The following is a 27,387-nucleotide window of genomic DNA, read 5'->3' as shown; positions in this document are numbered from 1 at the left end:
AAGAGGTCCATTTTTATAAAGAGATGGAAAGAATACAGAGGTGGAGAACACATGAATCTGCAGATGTATGCTTGTTTTGCGTGTGTGTGTGTGAGTGTGCACGTGAACAGGTATGTAAGCATCCCCACGACTACCTTGGATCTTGTACAATGAAATGAGAGCTATTTTTGGTTAAAGATGCCAGAGATATTTACCTGTACATGTGCTTTCATCACAAGGGAGAGTCCTAAGCAGTTAGTTCCTTCCCATCAGATCTTCTCAGACAGATTTTGCTTGAGCAGAAGGGGAGGCAGCAGAGAAGGTCAATGTGAAAAGCGTAGACCTGTAATTATAAAAACAACATTCCCACTGAGTTAGGCTGTTTTCTGCAGTCTTCATTCACATGAGCTGAATTCTCAGAAAAGAGAAACATATTTGCATAATCTCTCTCGCCCTCTTTCACACACACACACACACACACACACACACCACACAGTTCTTAATTCAGAATGCCAAAAACTCAGCGAGCAGACCCATGGTAGGTCCTCGGGTTCTGCTGAGGGATTGCTTCCCACCACATCTCCTGACCTTAGGAATAACACCGTCAAAACACTCTTTTCTTTCCCCTCCTTCTCTGCCTATTGATCTCAAGACTTCAGAGAAATGAGAAACAATTCTTCTGCAGAAAATGTCATAAACATGACTGAATCTGATGCTCTCTGAGATTTTTTTCCTAACCACAGAGGTAAGCAAGTTCGATACATGTATTTACATAGAAGCCTGACTTTCACTTTCGAAATGGAACAGTGCCTCTCTGTTGATGACTCAGGTGAAGCCTGGAACCACTGATCGTCAAAGTCATCATGGACATGTATTGAACACCGACTATTTTCCTGGCACCCCGCTCCACCACAACCTGTGAAGTAGTGAAAAATCATTATTACCTGTTATTGACAAGAAAACTGGGCATTTGCACGGCTAACAGATGTTAAAGGCAGTATTTTACGCCACTATCTTTCACACAAAGCCATGCTAATAATCTCAGTGCTAGAGATTTTTCCAAGACTGATCTATCAACACTCTCGTACTTACTATAAACACATCAAGTATTAATTCAACATCACCTTATTTTTCCCCAGAGTTGACGTGTCACCTAAGTTTTAGCATTACTAACGCTTTTTGGATTGGATTGTCCTTTGACATTCGTTTCCAAGCAAAATCGAAATCAACATGTTCCTATTTCCATCAGGAGTAAATTCATAGTTACTTCAATAAATTTAAAATGTCAATCAATCCCAAATCCAGATGCCGAAACACTAAGGAAAAACCTAAACTCTAAGCCCTACCCAAATGACTAAATTTTTTTAGAAAGAAGGCAGATAATAAAATCAAGAGTCATATGTGAATTCCTCATTTAAAATATGGAAGTAAAGACAGAAATTTCTATACATTATGCCTATGAAATAAAAATAAAACATTTACACATTCTAACCTATTTACAAATTCTACCTACTATAGGTCTTACGATGACTGTGCACAAAATAGAGATGAGCGTATCAAGAAACCAACATTGTTATTTACGGGTCACATGTTAATTTCCCTTTCGTACCTATGGACGTTTGCAGCTACTTGCTCGTGCTGTTCTGGTTATGCCCCTGTGCCTTTGCACATGCCCTGCCCTCTGATTATCATACCTTTCCCCTCTTGCCAACTAGAAAATGCCTACTCATTCTTCAAGGCCAATCTCCAATCTCAATCCCTTTTGATGACTTATCCGTTCTTCCCTGACGTCTTCCGGAGATCCAAGCAGAGCAGATTCTGCCCTCTCCTGTGTTTCCTTAACAATGGTACCGGCGGAACCTTAACATCTTCCTTTTTCAAAGTGAAAGTGAAGTCGCTCAGTCGTGTCTGACTCTTAGCGACCCCATGGACTACAGCCCACCAGGCCCTCCGTCCATGGGATTTTCCAGGCAAGAGTACTGGAGTGGGGTGCCATTGCCTTCTCCGTTAACAGCGGCTAGGCATATTATATTTACTTGGAGCTGGTATGCTCAGTGACAGCCTTAGTGCCCACAGACACGGCGTGCTTGGCCAGCTCCCCAGGTAGCAGCAAGCGCAAGGCGGTCTGGATCTCCCTGGATGTGATAGTCGAGCGCTTGTTGTAATGCACCAGGCGCAATGCCTCGCCAGCGATGCGCTCAAAAATGTCGTTGACGGAGGAGTTATCCGACCATCCAGTCACTGAATCTGCCACCCTCCCCTTCTCCCCTGACCACCACCTCTGCTCCAGGCTGCCCACCATCACGATTCATCTGGACTATTCAGTGGCCTACCAAGTGGTCTCCCTGCTCCCACCCCGCGACCCTACAGCCCATCCTCAGAGCCTGCCTAAAGCATGGCAATGGCTTTCTACTGAGCTTGGATTCTGACCATGGGCCCCAGGGCCCAGGGTGGTCCAGCCCTTGCATTATTTTCTAGCCTGCATGCAGCTCTCCTGGCTTACTTTTAATTCCTGGGAAGTACCTTGCTCTCCTAGACCTCAGGGTCTTTGCACATGTCCTCTTCCTTGCTGAGACTTCCCCTCAAATCGCGCATATTCTTCACAAAATAACCATGTACTGTTCCCTCCTCTGGCTCAGTCCTTTTCTCCTCAGAGGTGCCTTTCCTCACCTCCTCAGCTAGCTCACTACCTCCTTGTTGTTCAGTTGCTAAGTCGTCCGGGCTCTTTGAGACCCCAGGCACTGCAGCACACCAGGCTCCTCTGTCCTCCACTATCTCCCAGAATTTGCTCAGATTCATGTCCATTGAGTCGGTGATGCCATCTAACCACCTCATCCTCTGCCGCCCGCTTCTCCTTTTGCCTTCAATCTTTACCAGCATCAGGGATCAGTACCAGTAGCCCTTACTATATACTTTACAGAATCACTCTCTCCTTGGTTATGCTGATCACATTTGTAATTTTACTTTTGAAACTTTTAATTAATTTTTTAAAATTAATTTAATTTAAATAAAATTAATTTTTACTAATTTAGTAAGTTGTTAAATTCATTGATGAATGGTTGTTTCCCTCACCAATTAGTAAGTTCCAGGAAGGCACAACTGTATAAGTTCTTGCCCATGCTTTTATCCTATTTCAACACGATGCTGTGTGCATTATAGGCATTTACTAAAAATCTGCTGAATCTTCTGTCCTCCACTGTGTCCCAGAGTTTGCTCAAATTCATGCCCAATAACACCTTGTACCAACTCTTGTTAAAGCAATTATCATATTTTCTTGTACTTGTGTCTTAGGCAAGTTCATCCCTCCCAGGACACTGTTGAGTCCCTTAAAGGCAAGAAGGGTAGGTATTGCCTCGTTCCACTCTCCCCATGAGTTTAGCACAGCAGCCTGGCACATAGATATTCAATAAATGAGCATCTGTTCAATGAACAAAAGAAAATGTGCGTGTATGTGTGTGTGTTCAGTCATGTCTGACTCTTTGAAACTCTATGGACTATAGCCTGCCAGGCTCCTCTGTCCATGAGATTCTCCAAGCAAGAATACTGGAGTAGGTTGCCATGCCCTCCTCCAGGGAATCTTCCCAACCCAGTCTCATGTGCCCTGCATTGGCAGGAGGGTTCTTTACCACTAGGGCCACCTGGAAGCTCCATATATATATATACACACACATACATGTGCATCTGTATATACATATATATGAAATATGTGTGAAGCTGCAGACTTGCATCTTTTAAATACACTATTGATATAGTATATTTAAAGTATTATTATATGTTGTGATGAATAATGGTTACAAATTCATCTGTAAAATGGGCATAAAAACACTCACATAGTAGTTGGGAAAAAATATGTGTAAGTAAAAATTTTATATCTATCTATCTATCTATATATATATAATATGTGTAAAGCTCCAGAGTTATACATTTTAAATATTATCATACATTTTATATATATACATAGAGAGGGGGAAGGAAATGGCACCTCATTCCAGTAATCTTGCTTGGAAAATCCCATGGACAGAGGAACCTGGCATCCTGGCAGGCTACATTCCATAGAGTCGGACAGGACTGAAGTGACTAAGCAGCATATATTACGTACATATAAGTAAAATATTTGGCACTGAGTTCAGAATACTGGAAGCACTTTATGGACATTATCATCAGGGCAACCAAGTTGAATTTACAATTCATGCTTCAAATTTAACAGGTTTACTTGCTAACATTTTTTTCCTATTAAAACATTAATTAGCATTAGCATCTCCATAAGGCCATAGAGAGATTATCAGAGAGGCCCTCAGTAAACTAAAGATAAAGGAGAGTTTTACTGTCTGCAGCTGAAGGGCCAGTATTGTTTCAGTAATCTGCAATGTATCTGCAGAGGTACAGACACTCTAACAGAAAAGAAGTGTGTCTGTCCAAAAGTGATCTATAAAATCTAAAGGACAGAAACAACAAATATTATCATTCAAGTACTATAAATATTTAGCTGAAATAATTAGAAACACTTACTGTGAATTATTTCTTTTGCTAAAAAAAACAAGAAAGTGATACATATTCATCTATTTCTTTTAATTACTAAACAGACTTTATAAATATTATGTATTTGTCTAATGAATACACCATAAATGTTCATGCTATTCTGGTTTAGAATTGCTAAAATTTAACAGATTATGCAAAGAAGGGAAAAGAAGCAAGAAAATTTTGCAACTGTTTTCTTTGAGGGGGGAAATAACATAAGAATGAACTATTTACAAATGCTACCAGTACACAGTTGAGCAGAATGTACTGGTAATAGTTTATTCTACAAAGCAAACTTATAATTTAGTTTTATATTGCTCTTTCTGTTGCATACAGGCTGAATTTAAATAATAAATACTATTTTATATATACTGTGTGCTACTGAAATATAAAGTACTATCATTGTATTTTGAGATTTCTATTTTCAATTCATTTTTATCTCCGTGATAAATAATAAAACTCAAAGCAAGTCAGATTTCTAATTGTGACTTACCCATCTTCTGAGAAGTAATAGAGTTACAGACGGGAAATGTTATAAAAATGCTAACTTCCTTTTTTATTGAAATACAGTGAATTTACAATGTTGTGTTAGTTTCAGATGTACAACAAAGTGATTCATTTACACATATACATATACATATATTTTTCAGATTCTTTTCCATCATTGGTTATTACACAATAATGAATATAGTTCCCATTGCTATATAGAAGATCTTCATTATCCATTTTCTATATAGGAGCATGTATCTGTTAACCCCAAACTCTAATTTATGTAAATTTATCTAAACACTAAACTACCTACATTTACTTAAATGCTAAGTTCCTAATTGTTTTACCAGTAGGATTTTTAACTGAGTTATAATTCTACTCATTGGCTACAACTATCAACCAGTTTAATATGATGCAATCTAGTGTACCTTGCAACATAATTAAGATGAAAAAGTAGGACAGATAAATTTAGCAAAAAAAAATGTCTTAAATCTACTTAGATAATTTTTCTCTGAATTTCTGAATAATTTCATTATTGTGATGCTTGTGTTAGTGTCATAAAATCTAGTGAAAGCTTAGGAATTTACAAGGCAAAATTTCTTTTTACTTATGCTGGTCCTTTAATTGGGAATGCCCTTCTTATTCATTCAAATGTTACTCTTCCTTTAAGATTCAGCTCAGATATCACCTCCTTGGTGAAACGCTTCCACATATACTGTATTTGTCCTACCATGTAATGAATGATCTGTGTCCCTCTCTAGACTCTGAGATGCTTAGAGTCACTGATCAGGGCTCGAATTTTTCATAACAGCCTGCACAGTCCTCTGCACATAAAAATTCTCAGAAAAGACTGGTTCAATGTGTCAATGAACAAACACATCCGGATACTCTTAAGACTATGGTGAAAATGTCCCTAAATTGTGATCTGAAGTTAGAGGTTAAAGTAAAAAGAAAAAAAATTCACTTTTAGTGAAATGAAACTCTTAAGCATTTTCACTTCCAGATGCATCAGCATCACATAAAAGATGTTGGAACTATTTTAGAAAATAGACATTCTGCACATTTTCCCGTCTGAGAATCGGTCTGAAAAATACCAAGCTACACAGGGGGCCTCTGGGTGTTCTCAGGACAAACGTTCAGCTGGGTATTGATTCCACACACTCGCTTAATGGAAATCCAGAGGAAGACTCAACATCTACCACGCCTGCCGGTCACGCACTATTCCCCTATGCAGCCGCTGGAGAGTAAGGCGGGGGCGGGGGTGGGGAGAGAGAGGTTCCCCGGAGACGTCTGTCCTCCCCTCCCAAGACCAGCCAGCACTTCAGCGATGATGCATCCGAGCAGGAGAGAACTTAGGCACTCAGAGAAGCACCACACCCGGCCTGATGGACATTTTCCACTTTCATGGTCATTCTTCTCCCGCATGGATCAATTTCTCACATATCCCCTTATAATTTTTCAAGACTGAGCCTTTGCAAATATCTGCCTGGCTGCATTACCTAAGCCATCATCGTACACATGCCAAAGCCCCACCTCACTCAAGGCTAGTTCTGCTCTGAAAAGCACAGTGGGCAGCAAAAGAACAAGTTCCTCCTAACAAGGATCCGGGCTGATCGTCCACATTCGGAACCATTCGTCACCGTTGGGACAATAACTAAGGATTTTCCAGGAGGTCACGCCAAACCTCCCTTAATGGGTTCTCTTTTCTCCATGGCCCAAGATTTTCTAGGCATTATGCAGGAAGAGGAGCAGAAGGCTTCTGTCAGCCTCATCTTATATCCTCAGCCAGCCAAAACAACCCCAGGGATTTCCCTGTCGGACCACATCTTTTAAGCACCCCGTGGGATGTCAAAACACTGTGGATGATGAAAAGGGACTATGATATGAAAAGGGTAAAATATGGGAGTAACAGATTTCTCACTATGTTATCAACTTAAAAAATTTGTATTTTCCAAAGGTAATAATGTGCAACAGGATGACTGAAGTTCACACTACTGTATGACATAGATGAAACTTGAGAGTAAATCCTCAGAGTTCTCATCACTAGGTAAAAATTTTTTTTTTCTTTTTTTCGTTTTTGTGTCTATATGAGATGATGATTGTTAACTAAACACCGTGGTAATCATTCCACGATACACATACAGTCAAACCATTATGCTATATACCCTAAACATACACACTGCTGAAAGTCAACTATACCTCAAAAAAGCTGGAAAACACTGTTTAATCCCCCCTATCTTTTGTATTATGCAAACAGTGGAACGCACCTGGTTAGGGAACTGGATCCCCCATGCTGCAGCTAAAGATCTCACATACCACAAAGAAGATGGAAGATCCTGAGTACGCCAGCTAAGACCAGCAAAGTCAGATAAATAATTTTTACTTTCTTTTTTTTGGCTTTACAACGTTGTGTCACTTTCTGCCATATGTCAGTATGAATCAGCCACAGGTGTACCTATGTCCCCTCCCTCTTGAACCTCCCTCCCACCTCCCATCCCATTCCAACCCTCTAGGTTGTCACACTGCACCAGCCTGAACTCCCTGAGCGATACAGCAAATCCCTATTAGCTCTCTATTTGACATATGGTAACGAACGTTTGCATGCTACTCTCCCCATTCACCCCGCCCCGTCCTTCCCCCACCGTGTCCACAAGTCAGTTCTCTGTGTCAACGTCTCCACTGCTGCCCTGAAAACACGCTGTTCTAGATTTCATAGATACGTGTTTTTCTCTTTCTCACTTACTTCACTCTGTATAACAAGCTCTAGGTTCATCCACCCATTAGAACCGACTCAAATACAGTTCTTTGTGTGACTAATATTCCACTGTGTATATATGTGCTATAGCTTCTTTACTCCTTCATCTGTTAATGGATGCCTAGGTTGCTTCCATGTCCTGGCTATTATAAACACTGCTGCACAGAATATTGGGTACATGTGTAGTTTTCAATTATGGTTTCCTCAGGGTATAATAAGCCCAGTAGTGGGATTGTTGGGTCATATGATAATCTTGGGCTTCCCTGGTGGCTCATAATGTAAACAATCCACCTGCAATGCAAGAGACCTGGGCTTGATCCCTGAGTTGGGAAGATTCCCCCAGAGAAGGGAATGACTACTCATTCCAGTATTCTTGCCTAGAGAATTCCAAGGACAGAGGAGCCTGTCGGGCTACAGTCCACGGGGCTGCAAAGAGTCAGCCACGACTGAGTGACTAACACTTTCCCTTTCACTTCAAGGGAGCTTCATTTATAGCTTTTTAAGGAATCTCCATAGTGTTCTCCACAGTAGCCATATCAATTTACATTCCCACCACAATGCAAGAGGGCTCCCTTTTCTCCACACTCTCTCCAGCATTTACTGTTTGTAGAATTTTTGATCATGGCTGTTTCTGACCAGTGTGAGGTGATACCTCATTGTACTTTTGATTTGCAGTTCTCTAATCATGAGCGACATGTCAGTTCTCTAATCACGTCGACATTCTAGGAATCAGTGAACTAAAATGGACTGGAATGGGTGAATTTAACTCAGATGACCATTATATCTACTACTGTGGGCAGGAATCCCTTAGAAGAAATGGAGTAGCCATCATGGTCAACAAAACAGTCCGAAATGCAGTACTTGGATGCAATCTCAAAAACGACAGAATGATCTCTGTTCGTTTCCAAGGCAAACCATTCAATATCATGGTAATCCAAGCCTATGCCCCAACCAGTAACGCTGAAGAAGCTGAAGTTGAACAGTTCTATGAAGACCTATAAGACCTTTTAGAACTAACACCCAAAAAAGATGTCCTTTTCATTATAGGGGACTGGAATGCAAAACTAGGAAGTCAAGAAACACCTGGAGTAACTGGCAAATTTGGCCTTGGAGTACGGAATGAAGCAGGGCAAAGACTAATAGAGTTTTGCCAAGAAAACACACTGGTCATAGCAAACACCCTCTTCCAACAACACAAGAGAAGACTCTACACGTGGATATCACCAGATGGGCAAACCGAAATCAGATTGATTATATTCTTTGCAGCCAAAGATGGAGAAGCTCTAGACAGTCAGCAAAAACAAGACTGGGAGCTGACTGTGGCTCAGATCATGAACTCCTTATTGCCAAATTCAGACTTAAATTGAAGAAAGTAGGGAAAACCACTAAATCATTCAGGTATGACCTAAATCAAATCCCTTATGATTATACAGTGGAAGTGAGAAATAGATTTAAGGGACTAGATCTGATAGATAGAGTGCCTGATGAACTATGGATGGAGGTTCATGACATCGTACAGGAGACAGGGAACAAGACCATCCCCATGGAAAAGAAATGCAAAAAAGCAAAATGGCTGTCTGAGGAGGCCTTACAAATAGCTGTGAGAAGAAGAGAAGTGAAAAGCAAAGGAGAAAAGGAAAGAGATAAGCATCTGAAGGCAGAGTTCCAAAGAATAGCAAGAAGAGATAAGAAAGCCTTCCTCAGCGACCACTGCAAAGAAATAAGAGGAAAACAACAGAACAGGAAAGACTAGAGATCTCTTCAAGAAGATTAGAGATACCAAGGGAACATTTCATGCAAAGATGGGCTTGATAAAGGACAGAAATGGTATGGACCTAACAGAAGCAGAATATATTAAGAAGAGGTTGCAAGAATACACAGAAGAACTGTACAAAAAAGATCTTCACGACCAAGATAATCACAATGGTGTGATCACTGACCTAGAGCCAGACATCCTGGAATGTGAAGTCAAGTGGGCCTTAGAAAGCATCACTATGAACAAAGCTAGTGGAGGTGATGGAATTCCAGTTGAGCTCTTTCAAATCCTGAAAGATGATGCTGTGAAAGTGCTGCACTCAATATGCCAGCAAATTTGGAAAACTCAGCAGTGGCCACAGGACTGGAAAAGGTCCGTTTTCATTCCAATCCCAAAGAAAGGCAATGCCAAAGAATGCTCAAACTACCGCACAATTGCACTCATCTCACACGCTAGGAAAGTAATGCTCAAAATTCTCTAAGCCAGGCTTCAGCAATACATGAACCATGAACTTCCAGATGTTCAAGCTGGTTTTAGAAAAGGCAGAGGAACCAGAGATCAAATTGCCAACATCCGCCGGATCATGGAAAAAGCAAGAGAGTTCCAGAAAAAAAAATCTATTTCTGCTTTATTGACTATGCCAAAGCCTTTGACTGTGTGGATCACAGTAAACTGTGGGAAATTCTGAAAGACATGGGAATACCAGACCACCTGACCTGCCTCTTGAGAAATCTGTATGCCGGTCAGGAAGCAACAATTAGAACTGGACATGGAACAACAGACTGGTTCCAAATAGGAAAAGGAATACGTCAAGGCTGTATATTGTCACCCTGCTATTTAACTTCTATGCAGAGTACATCATGAGAAATGCTGGACTGGAAGAAGCACAAGCTGGAATCAAGATTGCCGGGAAAAATATCAATAACCTCCAATATGCAGATGACACCACCCTTATGGCAGAAAGTGAAGAGGAACTAAAAAGCCTCTTGATGAAAGTGAAAGAGGAGAGTGAAAAAGTTGCCTTAAAGCTCAACATTCAGAAAACTAAGATCATGGCACCTGGTCCCATCACATCATGGGAAATAGATGGGGAAACAGTGTCAGACTTTATTTTTTGGGGCTCCAAAATCACTGCAGATGGTGATTGCAGCCATGAAATTAAAAGACGCTTACTCCTTGGAAGAAAAGTTATGACCAACCTAGATAGCATATTGAAAAGCAGAGATATTACTTTGCAACAAAGGTCCGTCTCGTCAAGGCTATGATTTTTCCAGTGGTCATGTATGGATGTGAGAGTTGGACTGTGAAGAAAGCTGAGCACCGAAGAATTGATGCTTTTGAACTGTGGTGTTGGAGAAGACTCTTGAGAGTCCCTTGGACTGCAAGGAGATCCAACCAGTCCATCCTAAAGGAGATCAGTCCTGGGTGTTCATTGGAAGGACTGATGCTGAAGCTGAAACTCCAGTACTTTGGCCACCTCATGCAAAGAGTTGACTCATTGGAAAAGACTCTGATGCTGAGGGGGATTGGGGGCAGGAGGAGAAGGGGACGACAGAGGATGAGATGGCTGGATGGCATCACCAACTCAATGGACATGAGTTTGAGTGAACTCCGGGAGTTGGTGATGGACAGGGAGGCCTGGCGTGCTGTGATTCATGGGGTCGCAAAGAGTCAGACACGACTGAGCAACTGAACTGAAATGAACTGAATCATGAGCGATGCTGAGCATCTTTTCATGTGTTTATTAGCCATCTGTATGTTTTCTATGGAGAAATGTCTGTTTAGGTCTTTTGCCCACTTTTTGATTGGGTTGTTTATTTTTCTGGTATTGAGCTGCATGAGCTGCTTGTATACTTTGGAGAAAAGACAACCCTCAGAATGGGAGAAAATAATAGCCAGTGAAACAACTGACAAAATAAATATTTTTTTAAATAGCCATTAAAACCTCATGAGCTTTTATGTTAGAATAGCAATTTTTTAAAAAATCCCTGTAATTAGGTTTTGCCAGGCTTAGGCTTAGAGTAAAAGGCTTCTTCCCTCTCCCAAAAACCAAGGTCAAAGCTGGAGTCTACTGAACTCTAGGTCTGAGGTCCAGATCATCCAGTTCTGATCTTTCCCCGATGTGTATCTACAGACCTGCTGGGTCTGAGGGTAGACTTAGCAAATAGAGGGCAAGAGGAGGGGCAAAGAGTACAATGAACAGAGCCTCTTTCTGGTACAACAGCAACAACGGCAGGACCGCACTACAGCAGCCCCAGAAATTAATTGGAAGGGTAACTAGTCTACCTTCTTGAGTAACAGGAACAGAGACCAGGGAATGGTCAGTGAAACCTAGCCAGCTTCGGCCAATATCGTTGCCAACTGTTTCAAGTTTCTTCCCCATGGCCTTTTACTATTGGTAGTATCCACTCTCTGAATTTTAAATCATCTTGACCATGTTTTTGCATCCCTTCTCCATTCTGGTCTCTTTCTTACTGGTTAGCCCCAACAAGGGCTTCCCAGGTGGCACCAGTGGTAAAGAACCCGCCTGCTAAAGACTTGAGAGGCGGGTTCGATCCCTGGGTCGGGAAGATCCCCGGGAAGAGGCCATGGCACCCCACCCCAGTATTCTTGCCTGGAGAATCCCATGGACAGAGGAGCGTGATGGGCTATAGTCCATAGGGTCACAAAGAGTCAGACACAACTGAGGTGACTTAACACACATGCACACAACCCCAACAAGCAGTGAGATGTATGAAAAGCAGACAGTGAGGGAAGGAGGAGGAACTGCGCACGTTCGGCTACGCCAGTGGTCCCCAGATTCTTTGGCAACAGGGATCGGTTTCATGGAAGACAATTTTTCCACAGACTGGGGGGGAGGGGGGATGGTTTCCGGATGACTCAAGTGCGTTACACTTATTGTGCACTTTATTTCCATTATGATTAGATCATCTCCACCTCAGATCATCAGGCATTAGATCCCAGAGGTCAGGGACTCCTCACCTATACAATGAGTGTCTCTGAATGTCTATATGTGATTAAAAGTCAAACAAAGAAGTTAATGTTAGTAGTGCCCAAGCCACCTACTGGAGAATATTTGTTGTCTGTCGGTGAGGTCTTCTGCTTCTTACTAGGTTCTTAAACTGTTTAAATTAAGCAGGGCCAAGGGGCCTTACATTAATCACACTAGTGATGCTGCCTCTTTTTAGGCCAGAGAGCTGGAACTTAGCCAGGCAGTGTTAAGAGAACAGTCTTTCCTTCTTGGTCAAAAAACCTCTCCCATTGATTTTCTACTAAGAACATGGTACTGGATGCCCACAAATAGGATGGAGAAAAAATGTGTCTGTAACCGCAGGTGAAATTCCAGATTATGAAATAGCTCTCAAGATCTGCAAAAACACTAAAATCATCACATTTTATAGGATCCCTTTGTTACACTGATACGTAAAAATTCTATTAAAACATCGTCATTTGCCACAATGACAAAAAGCTTTTATTTCAAATGACTTTGTATTCTGATGTTATGATAAAAGTGGGTCTGGCTTTCTCTTCAACGACTAGACCATCTTTTCAGGAGAATTCCTGTACTTCACTTGTAAGTGCTTAATGAGGGACTAATTAGTCCTCCCCGCTCCATCCCTTTAAGCTCCTATGGGAAATGAGGTCGTGCCCAAAGCACCAGGTGGAGGTGCCATCAACTACTACAGCAGCATAAAGGGCAGCCCTTTCCCAAGGCAAAACAGGTACGAGGTCAAGTCTCCTACAAGTGCTCTGTTCTTCACTATCAGGCACAGAGTACAAAAAAAAGCTAGGTATTTATTATTAGCTCTTGGGAAAGCACTGCTGCAGCGCTGTACCAAGGTTCATTGATCTTAGCTCCTCCTCTCCTTCACTTACTGCCGCGTGGCCCCTTCCCGCTCCCTGGTTGGCTGTCCCCTGGGCCCAGACGCACACCTCCAGGGAGCAGGGCAGAAGGCGGGGCTATGGGCTGCTGTTTCAACCTGCATCCCTCCTCCTTCCCATCTGCATACCAGCATCCTCCAGCGAGCCTCTCAGCTCTAAGACACCATCCCGAGGTGGCTCGGTGGCAGCCTGCCAGTGGTTTGAGCTCCTACTCCCTTCTACAAGAGGCATGGTGAGCAAATTAGAGGTTATAAGCACCTCCGGTGGAAGGAGGAAAATTCCTTTGGGCTTTGTAAGGGAACTTCGTCAGCGGTGTCTCCAAGGTGGAAGACGGATGTGTTCACCCACGCCCCTGAGCCCTGCCGAAATGGGTGGACCACCCCCTTTTGTTGGTTACAACCAAGGGAGCAGGGCAGGAAAACGTTTTCCTTGAGAAGAATGTCTTTCATGTTCAAGGTCACTGCGGACCCAGATAAGCAACATAAATCTATTTTCAGTGTAAGGTACAGCATATTCCTAAACGGTGGTGTTGCCAAATTCATCCTGAAAGAGATGATGTTGGTTCAGTCGCTAAGTTGTGTCCGACTCCTTGCAACCCCCTGGACTGCAGCACACCAGGGTCCCTGTGTTTCGCCATCTTCTCCAGTTTGCTCAAGCTCATATCCACTGAGTCAGTGATACCATTCAACCATCTCATCCTCTGTGGCCCTCTTTTCCTTTTGTCTTCAGTCTTTCCCAGCATCAGAGAGAGGTAGCTGGAACTAAAATATTCAGTTCCCACCATGGGTTAAAGCTTTATTAGAAAACCAGGAAAGCACACATCCTGGCCAAGGGACAGCCAAGTGAAGCTGGTGAGTTCTAAACTATGCTGGAAATAGCAGCAGTGGGCAGTCTAGGATTAAGTAAAAGCAACAGTTAAGAACGATGCTTTGATGCGTGTTACATAGCTGGTCACACCCTGCAGAGGCTGGTTGCCACTAGGGTGTGGCTTTAAGATGACAGCCTCCCCAAAACTCAAGGATACCTGAAATTCCATCATTAGAGTCTTTCCTTTGCTTTATAGATCCCCTCCCTCTCTCTCTTCAAATTTCAGGATAATATGCTGTCTTGGAAATAGACTATCCAGACATCCAGAAAAAGAAACACACACACAAACATATGTGGAAAGAGAGCAAGTTTTGAATTAAAGCTGAGTTTTAAATCCCAGCTTTACCACCTTCCAGCTCTGTAACTTCAGGGAAGTTACTTATTGGCTTGACTCTCAAGTTTTTCAGCTGTGAAATGAGACAAACACCTGTCTCAGAAGGTTAGTGCGAAGATGAAGTTCCATTAAAAGTACATAAAAGTCCATGGCCCAGACCACACACATAGCAGACATTTGGACATGAGTTTTCCTCTGCTTTTTTTTTTAACAGAGCAGGTCATAATAGGGGAACAACTGAGGATGAATGAGGATACTAGCTTCCGGATGTGGAAATAACAAGGAGGTCAGCACAGATGGAGAAGGAAGTGGCAGGAGAAAGGGCCACCTGGGACCCAGGACAGGACCTGTTTCACAAATGTGCTGGGGTCAGCTCTGCTCAGGGCACATGGTGGCTACAGACTGACATTCATTTGCAATGTAGACTGGCTGACAAGACTGTGAACTTAGAAATGGGCCTTCACCAAAAGCCACACCTAGCCCCTCCCAAGGCTCTCCATTGCTTGGTGTCTGGCTGGGGAGACGAAGTATCTGGGTACATATGAACAGCCATTCTATAGGATCACCTGCAAGGGTATAGGTTAGGTGAAGCCATGAGCAGGTGGCAGGCAGGCAAAAGAGTAGAAGAAATTAAATGTAGCTTCTGACTTGCTGAAGCCCAATGATGCCAATCAGACCCCACTGACCCACAGGCCAGATCACTGAGGCTAGAGACTTTCTGCGAACTTACTGAGGACAGGCCCCACACCAAGGTGTACATCCAGAGATGGTTCTCTTTTCCTAGACATCAGCACCTCCACACTTAGGGACTGCCCCTTACTCACCCTGGAGAGCCAGCCATCCTTGACTTCCAAGGCATGACCCAAGCCATCTCACCAATTTCTCAGGTGAATGGACCAATCAGAGGGCTTTAAAAATGGCCGGAGGTGAGGGGCTCTAGAGCAGGCTGATGCTGAAATATATTTTTAGGCTGAGAAGACTTTAGAAATCCAAAAGGCCGCTATGGGACTTCCCTGGTGGTCCAGAGGTTAAGAATCCACCTACCAATGCAGGGGACACGGGTTGGATCCCTGGTCCGGGAAGATACCACATCAGTTTGGTTCAGTCGCTCAGTCGTGTCCGACTCTTTGCGATCCCATGGACTGCAGTACACCAGGCCTGTCCATCACCAACTCCCTGAGCTCACTCAAACTCATGTCCATCGAGTCAGGGATGCCACCCAGGCATCTCATCCTCTGTTGTCCCCTTCACCTCCTACCTTCAATCTTTCCCAGCATCAGGGTCTTTTCCAAAGAGTCAGTTCTTCACATCAGGTGGCCAGAGTATTGGAGTTTCAGCTTCTGCATCAGTCCTTCCAATGACTATTCAGGACTGATTTCCCTTAGGATGGACTGGTTGGATCTCCTTGCACACATGCCTCTGGGCAGCTAAGCCCAAGCGCTGCAAGTACTGAGCCCGCGCTCTAGAGCCTGTGCTCCGCAACAAAAGAAGCCACTGCAGTGAGTAGCCCGAGCACTGCAACTGGAGAGTAGACCTGCTCTCCACGACTAGCGAAAGCCTGCACGCAGCAGTGAAGACCAGAGCAGTTAAAAATAATTAACACACACACACAAAAGGCCACTATGCAGAACATAAACTTTCCCCAAATTTCCTCCTATAATTGCTGCCCATAAAAATAAGCTTAACCTGTACAAGTAGGAAGGAAAGAGGGATTTTTAATAATAAACAGAAATAGCTAATGCAAGTTAACAGGGACATTATTTAGAAACATTAATAGGTCAGGATACCAGCCCTTCTGTTTCCCCAAAAGGCCTCCGTGGAGCACTGCTAATGTGCAGAGCACATTCTGGAGATCACGAAACTGAGTGTTTACTGCTGTAGTAGTTACTGGAGTGTGACTTCAGCAGATTCACTTTTAGAAAATTTCACAATGCAGAACTGGGAAACAAAAATACACGAGCATGGAAATCTGGTTAGTGGCTTATTGTGCCTTTTTCCTTATGCAACTGAAGTGAATTACTGGCCATTACTTTCTATCTAATAATCAAGATGAATAACCTTGGGTTGATTCCTTCTGTGTATTATCAGTAACAAATGAAAAAATTCCAGTTGACCTTTCCCTAACCCTTAGTATACTTTTGGCCCATTCCTTCCTTCCTTCCTTTGATGAGTTGTGCACATAAAGAATTTGGCATCATCTTAATACTAGTTGAGCAGAACCATTATGGAAAGTGAAATGAAAACATCATACAATGATTCCTAAAGCCAAAGGAAATGATTTTGGAATATACACATCACTGATTATATTCCATCAGTACAGATAATTAAAAGTTGACTATAGAATAATATTAAACAGCAGGTACAATTTTTTGAAAATTTCTCCCTGATTTTAGCTATGCAAAAACACCAACTGAATTGTTCAACGCTAATCAAATTCATCTCTTCTTAAGAGCAGAGTATAATAAGTAGGTTGCCTAAAAGGAATGCTTTGAACAGAATGCTTCACGATTGTCTGATTAGTCTAAATTTAAAACTCCAACAAAGGCAAGATTATTCTTCTTGAGGTTCAAGATTCACGAGGATTTGGTAATGAAATTCCTTTAGGAGAGCAAATTAAAAAAAAAAAAAAAACCTGCTATCTACAAACTGCCAGTGTTTTATGTCGGTAGAGTGTTTTTAAATCAAAGTCACCATTCATTCAACGATAAATGTTTGTTTGAATAAATGAATGGAAAAAAAAAGGCCTCAAAATAGTTTACAAGTTCAATCACCTCTAAGTTATGAATCAGGCAGGAACTTTAATCATCTCCAAGCGCACAGGCTGAAACGGGTTAAATGTCAGCACTCACCAAGCCAGCCAAAGCCAAACCTGGAAACTGAAGTCATGTCCTTTGATTCTTAGAAAATGACCCAGCTGTTAGGGCCCGTTGCTTAGCGGCCTCACTGCAAACTCTCAATACAATTTGGAATGCATGTTATCTAGGCCAGGTGAGGTAAGATGAAGGAAAACATAACAAAGCCAGCCTTGTTCTGGAAATTATTACAGGTAGTCACCAAAAAAAAAAAAAAAAATCAAGCAGGGAAAAAAAAGGCAAAAGCTCCATCAAAATGCTACAATTAAAAATGAAATTCTTAATATTGACGTCTTCACTCTAATGAGACACCTAGAGAGAATTTCTCAGTGCCAGAATTGATACTATACTGAGAGTGAGGGAAAAAAAAAAAAAATGAGACTGCAGGATATCGGATAAGAAGTGGAACCCAGAGTCTCCCCAGGCACTTTCAAGTTTCTTCCAGGAACACTGCTAACACCCATCTTTTTTCCGTTCTGACCTTCTAACAGGATGCAATCCCTGAGCCAGCCAGACACTTAAAATCTATTTGTTTCAGTAACTCAGATGAAAAATGTAACTAGAAGATTTTTTGCAAGTGGAATCTATTTGGCAAGAGGAATCTGTTTCTATGAGAAAATTCTCATGCATTTCAAGAGCGAGGGTTCTCAAGTCGTAAATCTTGAAGTTTTCAAAATTCATGCCAACGGAATGAATATTACCCCCACGCTAAACTATCCTTGGTGAGCTAAGCATAAGCAACAAAGCATGTGCCCCAATATCTATTTTTCTGATCTCAGAGGAAGGTGAAACAGAGCTGCCCAGACCCAAGTTGTCTGTCACAGGATCCTTTCCTAAGGTGCCTCCCCTTAGGCCCCGGGTGTTTCTGCTCTGGCTTTTCCACCCCTACCCTGTGGACATTAACACCAGTGAGACATCATATTGTTTCAAAATGAATATTCATCACTGTTTTGCCTCCTAAAAAGTTTTCGTTTAAACCTTTTCATTTTTAAATGGAGAAGTCAAAAGCTGTACTTGCCTTAAATTCCAGCATCAGCTAGCAGCCAACCTTCTGATCTGGGAGACAAGATAAGGTAACTCCCCTATTTTTAAAAGCTTATTTTGTTTCATGTGCAGGCCTGCCATAAAAATCGCTGAAATCGCAGGCCGGGTTCATACTCCACTATGACTGTGCGCAAAAACCCTGTAACTGAGTCTCAGTTACCTGTGTATGAAGTAGGAATTCTTATCACAGAATATAACAATAATTATGATCATAAAGTGGTTGGCACATTGTTATCTTAAAGGCTAAACAACACCTAGAAAGGACACAGTGGTTCCCAAGTGTAGCTAAACGCGGCCCAGGGCTGATCCAGACACATTTGCTAAGGGCCAGAATCACTGAGAACCTAAGAGCCTGATTCTTACCGGTTTCTCCAAGCTGGTGGCCTCCGGCCATGGAGCCAGGCGCCCCCTAAAGGCAGGCTTGGGATTAGTCCTTCTCTGTTACTCTTTTTCTCTGGCCCTTCGCCTGCCTGACAGCATCTCAGCCCTTCCTCACTCCTCTCCTCTCCTCCCCACCCCCTGGTCCAAGAATCCCAGAGATACCGGGCCGTTCCTCCCCGCACCCCACCTCCCAGTCTCCACCCTCCCTCCTGGAGGAGAGTAGACACAAATTCAACATGCCCCGGGTGGGAAACCCAAAAGCCCGTGTGACTGGCTTTACTACAATATTCTCTTACAGACCGAATCCGCAGAACCTCTGAGGTTGGCCTGTAATGGATTTTTCATGGGGAAACCTCCAACAGCCCCCGCATTTGAGTTTACACAGTTTGAGCCCTGGCAGCCAAGGGCCTCATTTAAAACAAATTTCCCACAAGGAAAGGCACATTGTGAGAAGGGCAAAGAGGACACAGGAGAGACAGAGAGGGCCCCACCCCACCGTAAATGGGGCAGGAAAGTAAAAGTGAAGTTGCTCAGTCGTGTCCGACGCTTTGCGACTTGGTGGACTGTAGCCCACCAGGCTCCTCCCTCCATGGAATTCTCCAGGCAAGAATATACTGGAGTGGGTTGCCATTTCCTTTTCCAGGGGATCTTCCCAACCCAGGGATCGAACCCAGGTCTAGACTCAGGCTTCTTGAGGCGGCCTGAGCTTGATTTTTTTTTTTTCTTTCCTTTTTTGACCATGCCACATGAGGCAATCTTAGTTCCCCAACCAGGGATCAAACCCATGTCCCTCTGCACTGGAAATCCATCTTAACCACTGGACCACCAGGGAAATCCCTGAGCTGGATCATACAGATCAAATATCACCATTCTGCAAGGTTTGGAGAGGTAGGAGAGGACAAAACCACAACAGGACAGGGAGGCTTCAACCAGAAACGGGAGGCATGGATGCTGAGTAGGGCTAACAAACAGAGACGAAGCTGCAGAGAAGGAAAGAAACAAGCGGACTGAGGCAGGGGACAGGGGAAGGGGAGGGCACCCCGAGGTGAGATTCATGGAAGGCAATGCAGGGGACACTTGCAGGCAATACCCCGGGAGCTCTCAGGTGGCATCAGAGATGCAGGCTGGGACCCTAACAGTCCCGTCGTCTCTGCCAGGATTATGCAGCTCAGCATCTGGAGGCACTTCCCTGGAAGCGTCAGGACCTGGTGGGAAGGGCCACAGAAGTCGAATCCACAAACCAGGCGGCTCCTTGTCTGGTGCTGTCCTGGAAGAAGACCTTGTGGACGGGACATCAGTTAAGGGCCTTTGACCAGGTCTGAACACAGCACGTGGGCCATGGGGAACAGCTGCAGGCATTTCCCTCAATAGAGAAAGAAGAGTAGGATCACAAAAATGCTTCACTCTCGGGATTTTGGAAGAGGTGGATTTGGGGAAGCCCAGCTGTTCCAGGTGGGACTCAGGTCGGGCACACGTGATCCTACATCCACACACGTGTATGTGTCATACAATGTACTGCATTGGGAGAAAGAAAACCACACTAATTATAGACATTAGGAAGCAAATCAAGGAGTGAAAAATTATCCAAATTACTTTAATGGTGTAAGAGTAGTACAGATTAGAGTCATTTACAGAACTGCTTCCACTAATGCCCCAAGACCATGCAGCACAGTACCAATGAAAGGTATCATGAACTGCGTGTGCGATCAACTCACTTGTGTAAGTTACATTTTATGACAACACTAAATTCTGTTTTATGTGTTCAGGCTTCTGGTGTTGCAATGTGTATAACTGCAGAGTCCGGGAGTCTGCAGAGTCATGGACCTTAGGGATTGCCTTCACTTTAACCCTTTTGTTTGAGATGAAACAGAGGTGAGGTGAAGAAGTCAGGGCTAACAGAGGGTCTGGCTTTCTCAAGGCTGCAGGAGTTTGTTTAGAGCAGGGGATATATGAGGTGCTCTCGATCCCCACCCTGCTACAGTGCGTGCTGCATGCTTAGTTGGTTAATCATGTCTTTACAACCCCATGAACTGTAGCCTGCCAGGCTCCTCTGTTCGTGGGATTTTCCAGGCAAGAATACTGGAGTGGGTTGCCATTCCCCTCTCCAGGGGATCTTCCCAACCCAGGGATCAAGCTCGTGTTTCCCGCATTGCAGGCAGATTCGTTACCCGCTGAGCCATCTGGCAATCCTAAAAATGCTGTGTGCTTGGACAACACAGCAAGGTCATAGTCCCTTACCTTTCATTCTGCAAGACCATTTGCTCACAATTCAGAGTTAATTCAAGGACCTTGAGAAAGAGGCATGATGCTTGGAGGGATGGGGTAAGCTCAGAAAGAGATGTTGGGAGCTTTCAGTTAAGCGACTTTTGTATGATACGATCTTTGGAAGAATTTACAGTCTCTGTTAAGAAAATCAATAGGAGAGTAGCATGAGTCAGTAGGAACAATATAGGTTAGCCAGTCAAATACCACAGTATGAGGCTCAAAGCTCACTAGCTACGTGGCCTAGGATAGTAATAGTCTCTTTTTCAAGCCTATAGCCATAACTTTTCAAGTCTTTAACCATAAAATGGGCAAAAACGGTCATTTATTCAAAGAGTTATAAGAGTAGACGAAATTATAAATTAAGAACACCTAGGGAATTCCCTGGTGGTCCAGCGGTTAGGACTCTGTGCTTCCGCTGCAGGAAGCATGGGTTCAGTCCCTGGTCGGGGAACTAATAAGGCCTTGTATGCTGCAGTGCAGTCCAAAATAATAATAATACAATACAATAAGACAAAACATTAAAAAAAAGAGCACCGAGCACAGCTAGGTGAGACAGAGAGAAGACAGACGTGGACCTGGATGTTCTGGCAAGCAAGCAAGCAAACCAGCTCTACCTCCGTCTTCTCGCTCTTTCACAGAGTGATTTACACACACACACACACACATGCACACACACGCACACACACACAGTCGCCAAGGTCTTCCTTTCCTGAATCACCTTTGTTGTCAATAATTGAAGCTCGGCCAGTGAAAGGAAGAAAACGCAAGCCAATAAATGACTCCTCCGGATCCATGAAGCCCTGGCCCACCTTCTGCCTTGTGTGCCCTTCGCCTCTATTTTGTTGCTTCTGACTACACTGTGTTCAGATGTGGAAAGAACTATTTTCTTTCACTCTTATTCAAAGACATGGGACATTATTGTTCTTTGTTTCCTTAAAACACGTTGGCATTCTTGCTCTTCCTTCTAGGAGAGGGACTGCAAGGGTCTCTGAAGCTTCTGGGGTGAAGCAATTATCTGCTGGGCTGCAAAACCAGAACCCAGCTGCCACTCGCCACCAGGAAAAGTGCACAGGGTAAAACCAGCATCCCTCAAAGTCATCAGCATCGGTGAAGGCGAGGTGACTGGTGCTACTCAGATGCGCTGCGTCGGACTGGATCGCACAGCCTGAGCCTCGTGGGGACCATCATGAGATACAGGATACAGGGGGCTTCCCTGGTGGTCCAGCGGCTAAGACTGTGCACAGGGGCCTGGGTTCACTCTCTGGTCATGCAACCAGATCCTACATGCCACAATGCAGCCATCGGTTCAGTTCAGTTGCTCAGTCGTGTCTGACTCTTTGCAACCCCAAGGACTACAGCACACCAGGCTTCCCTGTCCATTCCCAACTCCTGGAGCTTGCTCAAACTCATGTCCATTGAGTTGGAGATGCCATCCAACCATCTCATCTCACAACGCAGCCATACACATAAATAAATATTTTTTAAAAAGATATAGGATACAAGTGTGGCTCTTGTTTTCTTCTCATGATGCTACTGTTTCAAGGAGAGTCACAAATCACATGGCTGCATCGGCCCTCTAGAGTCTTACGAATGATGATGGCCTATGTCTGTTGCTCTCTCTGTTTTCCGGCACTGATGCATATTTCCCCCTATATTTACAGTCTTTTGTTATTGATATTGAGATTGATGATGGACTTCAAAGGCAGCAGATACAGAGAAGCAAGGTAAAATAATATAAGGCTGATCTGATGATTAGATAAACTTAATTATCTGAGCATGCATCGTCTGTACAGGGACTCATGGAATGTTAACAAAAACTAAGCACATGTCAGGACACCGAGGAAACTTTACTACCTCTTGATATTCTGTGATCCCAATGCAGAAAAACTCCACAATAATAAATGAAAGCATAAACAATTCAAATAAATTTGTATACACTTAAAAAATACCCTTTTAAAGAGATTTAGAGTCTGAGAAACACTAAATTATGTAACTGCAGCTTGAGACAATAAGGATAAAGAGAACATAATGTAACCAGAACTCAGAGGCAAAGACCTGAAATATTTTCAACGTTAAGGAAAATCCAAAACTAAAGAATAATTAACTCAAGAAATTAGAAAAGGGAAATGAACCTAGGGAAAGCAAAATGAAGGCAAAAAAAAACACAAAAATAATGAAAGGCATTCAAAATTTCAAAAGGCAGTCCTTAAAATCCCTAAAGAAAATAGATTTACTGCTAGCTAAATGGATGCTCCAAAGAATGAGCAATTAAACCAAATTGCAAATGAGAAGTAGGATAAAACTAAAAATATTGAGGATATTCATAATTTTAAGAATGTATAATATGTTTCTATGTTAATAAAATTTTAAATATAGAAATGGCAGATTTTCTAGAAAAATTGAAATCTTTAATATTAATTTCAGAAGTAAAAATCTTGATCAGAAAACTTACTGTAGAAAAAAATTGTAGGTGGTCTTGCATTAACTTTTTTTTAAAAAAAGGACCTGTGTCAAATAATTTGGAGGACAAATAATTTCAAAGCTTTCCAGGATGGACATGACATGTAAATTACATTATGCAATTCACAGCATTGCAAGGTTAAGAGAAAAAAAAAATTCTCGTATTAAAGATGTTTAAAGACATTTTATAAAAAATTTCTGTAGGAAGTGCTATTGAAAATTCAAATAGAATACTATTTATTTGCCACAATATAGGATGCTTGCCACAAACCAATAACCAACATCTCATTAGAAATTAAAAAGAAGAGTCAATAAAGAGTTAATCATTAAATTCAGGAAGTCAAGTATACCTCGTCTACCATTGTAATTTAACATGGCATTGGGATGTTCTAGGAGAAATGAAAGTTAAAACATTAAAATGTGGGAGACAATATCTTCATTAGTAGAAATGCTGTGCTATGCTTAGTTGCTCAGTCATGTCCGACTCTTTGTGATCCTATGGACTGTAGCCCACCAGGCTCCTCTGTCCATGGAATTCTCCAGGCAAGAATACTAGAGTGGGTTGCCATGCCCTCCTCCAGGGGATCTTCCCAACCCAGGGATCAAACTCAGGTCTCCTGCATTGCAGGTGAATTCTTTACAATCTGAGCTACTAGAACATCTAAAGGAGTTAGCTGGAAGATTACCAGAATTTAGAAAGGCTGATAAGATGGCCAGTTATTAGAAGATTCACAAGTGTATGTACATGTGTGCACAGAGACATGTGTGTGTGTATACACGCACATACATACAGTTTTTCAATAAACTAGCAATAAGGGAAATAGAGAATATAGTATAAAAACATATAAAATATATAAAAATATAATTGAAACAAAGATCAAATGCACAATTATAACCAATACTGTAAAATCCCCAAGGAAAACATTAAAAACTCAAATCCTACGAAAACAGGAATGTAAACTAAGGGACAATAAAAGTCTTGAATAAGACTATATACGGGGATCAAAAGTTCCAAGCATGTAAAGACTTAAACACTCTCCTGTTTAATATGTAATCTATGACAACTAAAATTATTCCGAAAAAAAGTTTTAAAATCTGAATGTAAGGGCCAGTTCGTTCAATTTGTTAGCATGTGGTGCTAGTAAAATCTGACCAAATTAGTCTTATGTTCACATGGAAGAATAAATGAATAGGCTTAAAATAGCTCTTTGGGAAAATTTGGGGAAAAAATTATATGGAAGAATCTAAGACTACTTATGCTAAAAATATTAAAACTATAGAACCACGAATGTGCAAAATCACAAAGATCAAGAGAACAAAATATAATGCTCAGAAATAAACTCAAGTCACAAAAGTATTTATTACACGATAAAGGTAGTGTTTCCTACCCATGGGGAAAAGAGTATGAAATAAATGACACGAGAAGAACTGATAAACTATTTGGCAAAAGTTCATTTGATTCTCACGTCTGAGATCACACATCAAAAAATCTAAATATAAACTATGGGGTAGTAAAAAACTACAAGAAATTTATAGGCTATTATTTGTCCAATTTCAGTGAATGGAATGCTTTTCTAGGTTAAAAAAAAAAAAACAAAATCACTAATATATTTCACTACACAAACACTTTTAATATTTGTTACATCAAAACCACCATAAATAAAATTCAAAGGAAAATATCAAAGTGAGAAAATACTTGTAACACCACTGAGAGTTAATATCCTTAATATAAAACGTGTGTCTATACACAGACATCTTATATATGTATACTTATATATATAATGAGTAAATGAGTTCAAGATATATGTCCTAACACAAAAACAAGCAAAGAACATAGTCAATTTAAAAAGAAATAAAAAAAAAGAATAAATGTCCAACTTAATTCGAAACCACATCAAAAAAAAAACCTAAAAGCAAATTAAAACAAAATGCAATTTTTAATTTATCAAATTGGCAAGGTTTTTCCTTGTTTTTGTTGTTTAATTATAGTACTTGGCATTGTCCAAGAGTGCAGACACATGGACACTCTTTATCCTGGTTGGTAAAGGATAAAATACAGTACTTGAACGCTATATATCAAAAATCTTATAGACTTACTATTTGAGCCGACAGTTCTAGTTCTAGAAATGAATCCCAAGGAAACAATCAGAAATGTCCAAAAAAGATAGACGTCCAAGAAAATTCAGCACAGCCGTACTAACAATAGCAAAAAATCTGGAGAATTAAATGTTCAGCACATTAGACTGCTTATGTAAATTACAGTATCCATAAGAGACGTGGAACTCTATAGCAATAAAGTCATGCTATGTGGGATTGAAAAGACACGGCAACATGTTTGTAATATACAGACCACTGATAAAGGCAGTTCACAGACAATCCAATCAGCGTGATCCCTTAGTTATAAGATGTGTATGCCTAGAAACGCTAAAAATGGTTGCAGTTATCTTGTGGGTGATTTGCCCTTCATTTTCTTCTCATTTTTCACTAACTGAATATATATCACTTCTGCAATCAGAGGAACAAGAGATGGAACAGGCTTTTCAGTCAGACTGCTTCGACTCAGATCACAGCTCTGTCATGTAAGCTCTGCAACCCTGGGCAAACTACTTCCCCTCTCTGAGCCTCAACTTCCTCATCTCTCGATGGGACTAGTATCAGTAGCTACCAGGTTGGGCTGCTGTGACCATCGAATTTTACAGTGTACACAGCTCACTGAGTACAGTATCTGGAAATAATAGTGCTCAATGAATATTAGTATTATTTTGGTTTTAAAACAACAATTACACACACACACCCCCCTCAACATTCAGAAAACCCAACATTCAGAAAACTAAGATCATGGCATCTAGTCCCATCACTTCATGGCAAATAGATGGAGAAACAATGGAAATAGTGACAGACTTTATTTTTTCTTGGGGGGGGGGCTCCAAAATCACTGCAGATGGTGACTGTAGCCATGAAATTAAAAGATGCTTGCTCCTTGGAAGAAAAGTTGTGACCAACCTAGACAGCATATTAAAAAGCAGAGACAGTACTTTGCCAACAAAGGTTCGTCTAGTCAAAGCTATGGTTTTTCCAGTAGTCATGTATGGATGCGAAAGTTGGACTATAAAGAAGGCTGAGCACCGAAGAATCGATGCTTTTGAACGGTGGTGTTGGAGAAGACTCTTGAGAGTCTCTTGGACTGCAAGGAGATCCAACCAGTCAATCCTAAAGGAAATCAGTCCTGAATATTCATTGGAAGGACTGATGTTGAAGCTGAAACTCCAATATTTTGGCCACCTGATGGAAAGAACTGACTCACTGGAAAAGACCCTGATGCTGGGAAAAATTGAAGGCGGGAGGAGAAGGGGACGACAGAAGATGAGGTGGTTGGATGGCATCACCGATGTGATGCACATGAGTTTGAGTAGGCTCCGGGAGTTGGTGATGGACAGGGAAGCCTTGGGTGCTGTAGTCCATGGGGTCGCAAAGAGTCAGACACAACTGAACTGAACACACCACCCCTGCCTCCAAACTTTTATAATACAAGAAACTTTGCCTTGAATTTATTTCTACACCAGAGGAAAAGTAGAAGCCTTCAAAGGTTATATAGTCTCCAAATAATTACTCTCTTTCCCCTTCTCTGTCCCTGCCTCTCTGTCTCTTTCTCTCTCCTTTTGTCTCTTTTTCTCTCTCCTTCTTTCTGTGTCTTTTTTTTTCTCCCTCTCACACACACACACACACACCCCTCCCCCAAGATTACAGTCTCCATGCCCTAGGATCCTGAGGAGTTTGGGCCACAGCTAATTATGCAGCCCTAATG

General features: G+C 42.0%; 1 protein-coding gene across 10 annotated transcripts in view; it reads right to left on the bottom strand.

Moving 5' to 3' along the window:
* ATXN1 (ataxin 1) overlaps window positions 1-27,387 on the bottom strand; it is a 420,722-nt gene that overhangs the window by 253,707 nt on the left and 139,628 nt on the right. For all 10 annotated transcript variants that reach the window (XM_086370177.1, XM_086370178.1, XM_086370182.1 and 7 more), the window contains one exon: window positions 195-322. The gene's annotated coding sequence lies outside the window, so the exon portion shown is untranslated. The remainder of the gene's footprint in view (window positions 1-194; window positions 323-27,387) is intronic.

Source organism: Bos grunniens, chromosome 23, assembly GCF_055505025.1.
Source record: "Bos grunniens cultivar Pamir isolate PY7600 chromosome 23, Bosgru_T2T1.0, whole genome shotgun sequence".
In the NCBI taxonomy this organism is placed as follows: Eukaryota; Metazoa; Chordata; class Mammalia; order Artiodactyla; family Bovidae; genus Bos; species Bos grunniens.
Note: the sequence above shows the minus strand (reverse complement) of the source record. Positions and strands in the feature narration are given on the sequence as shown.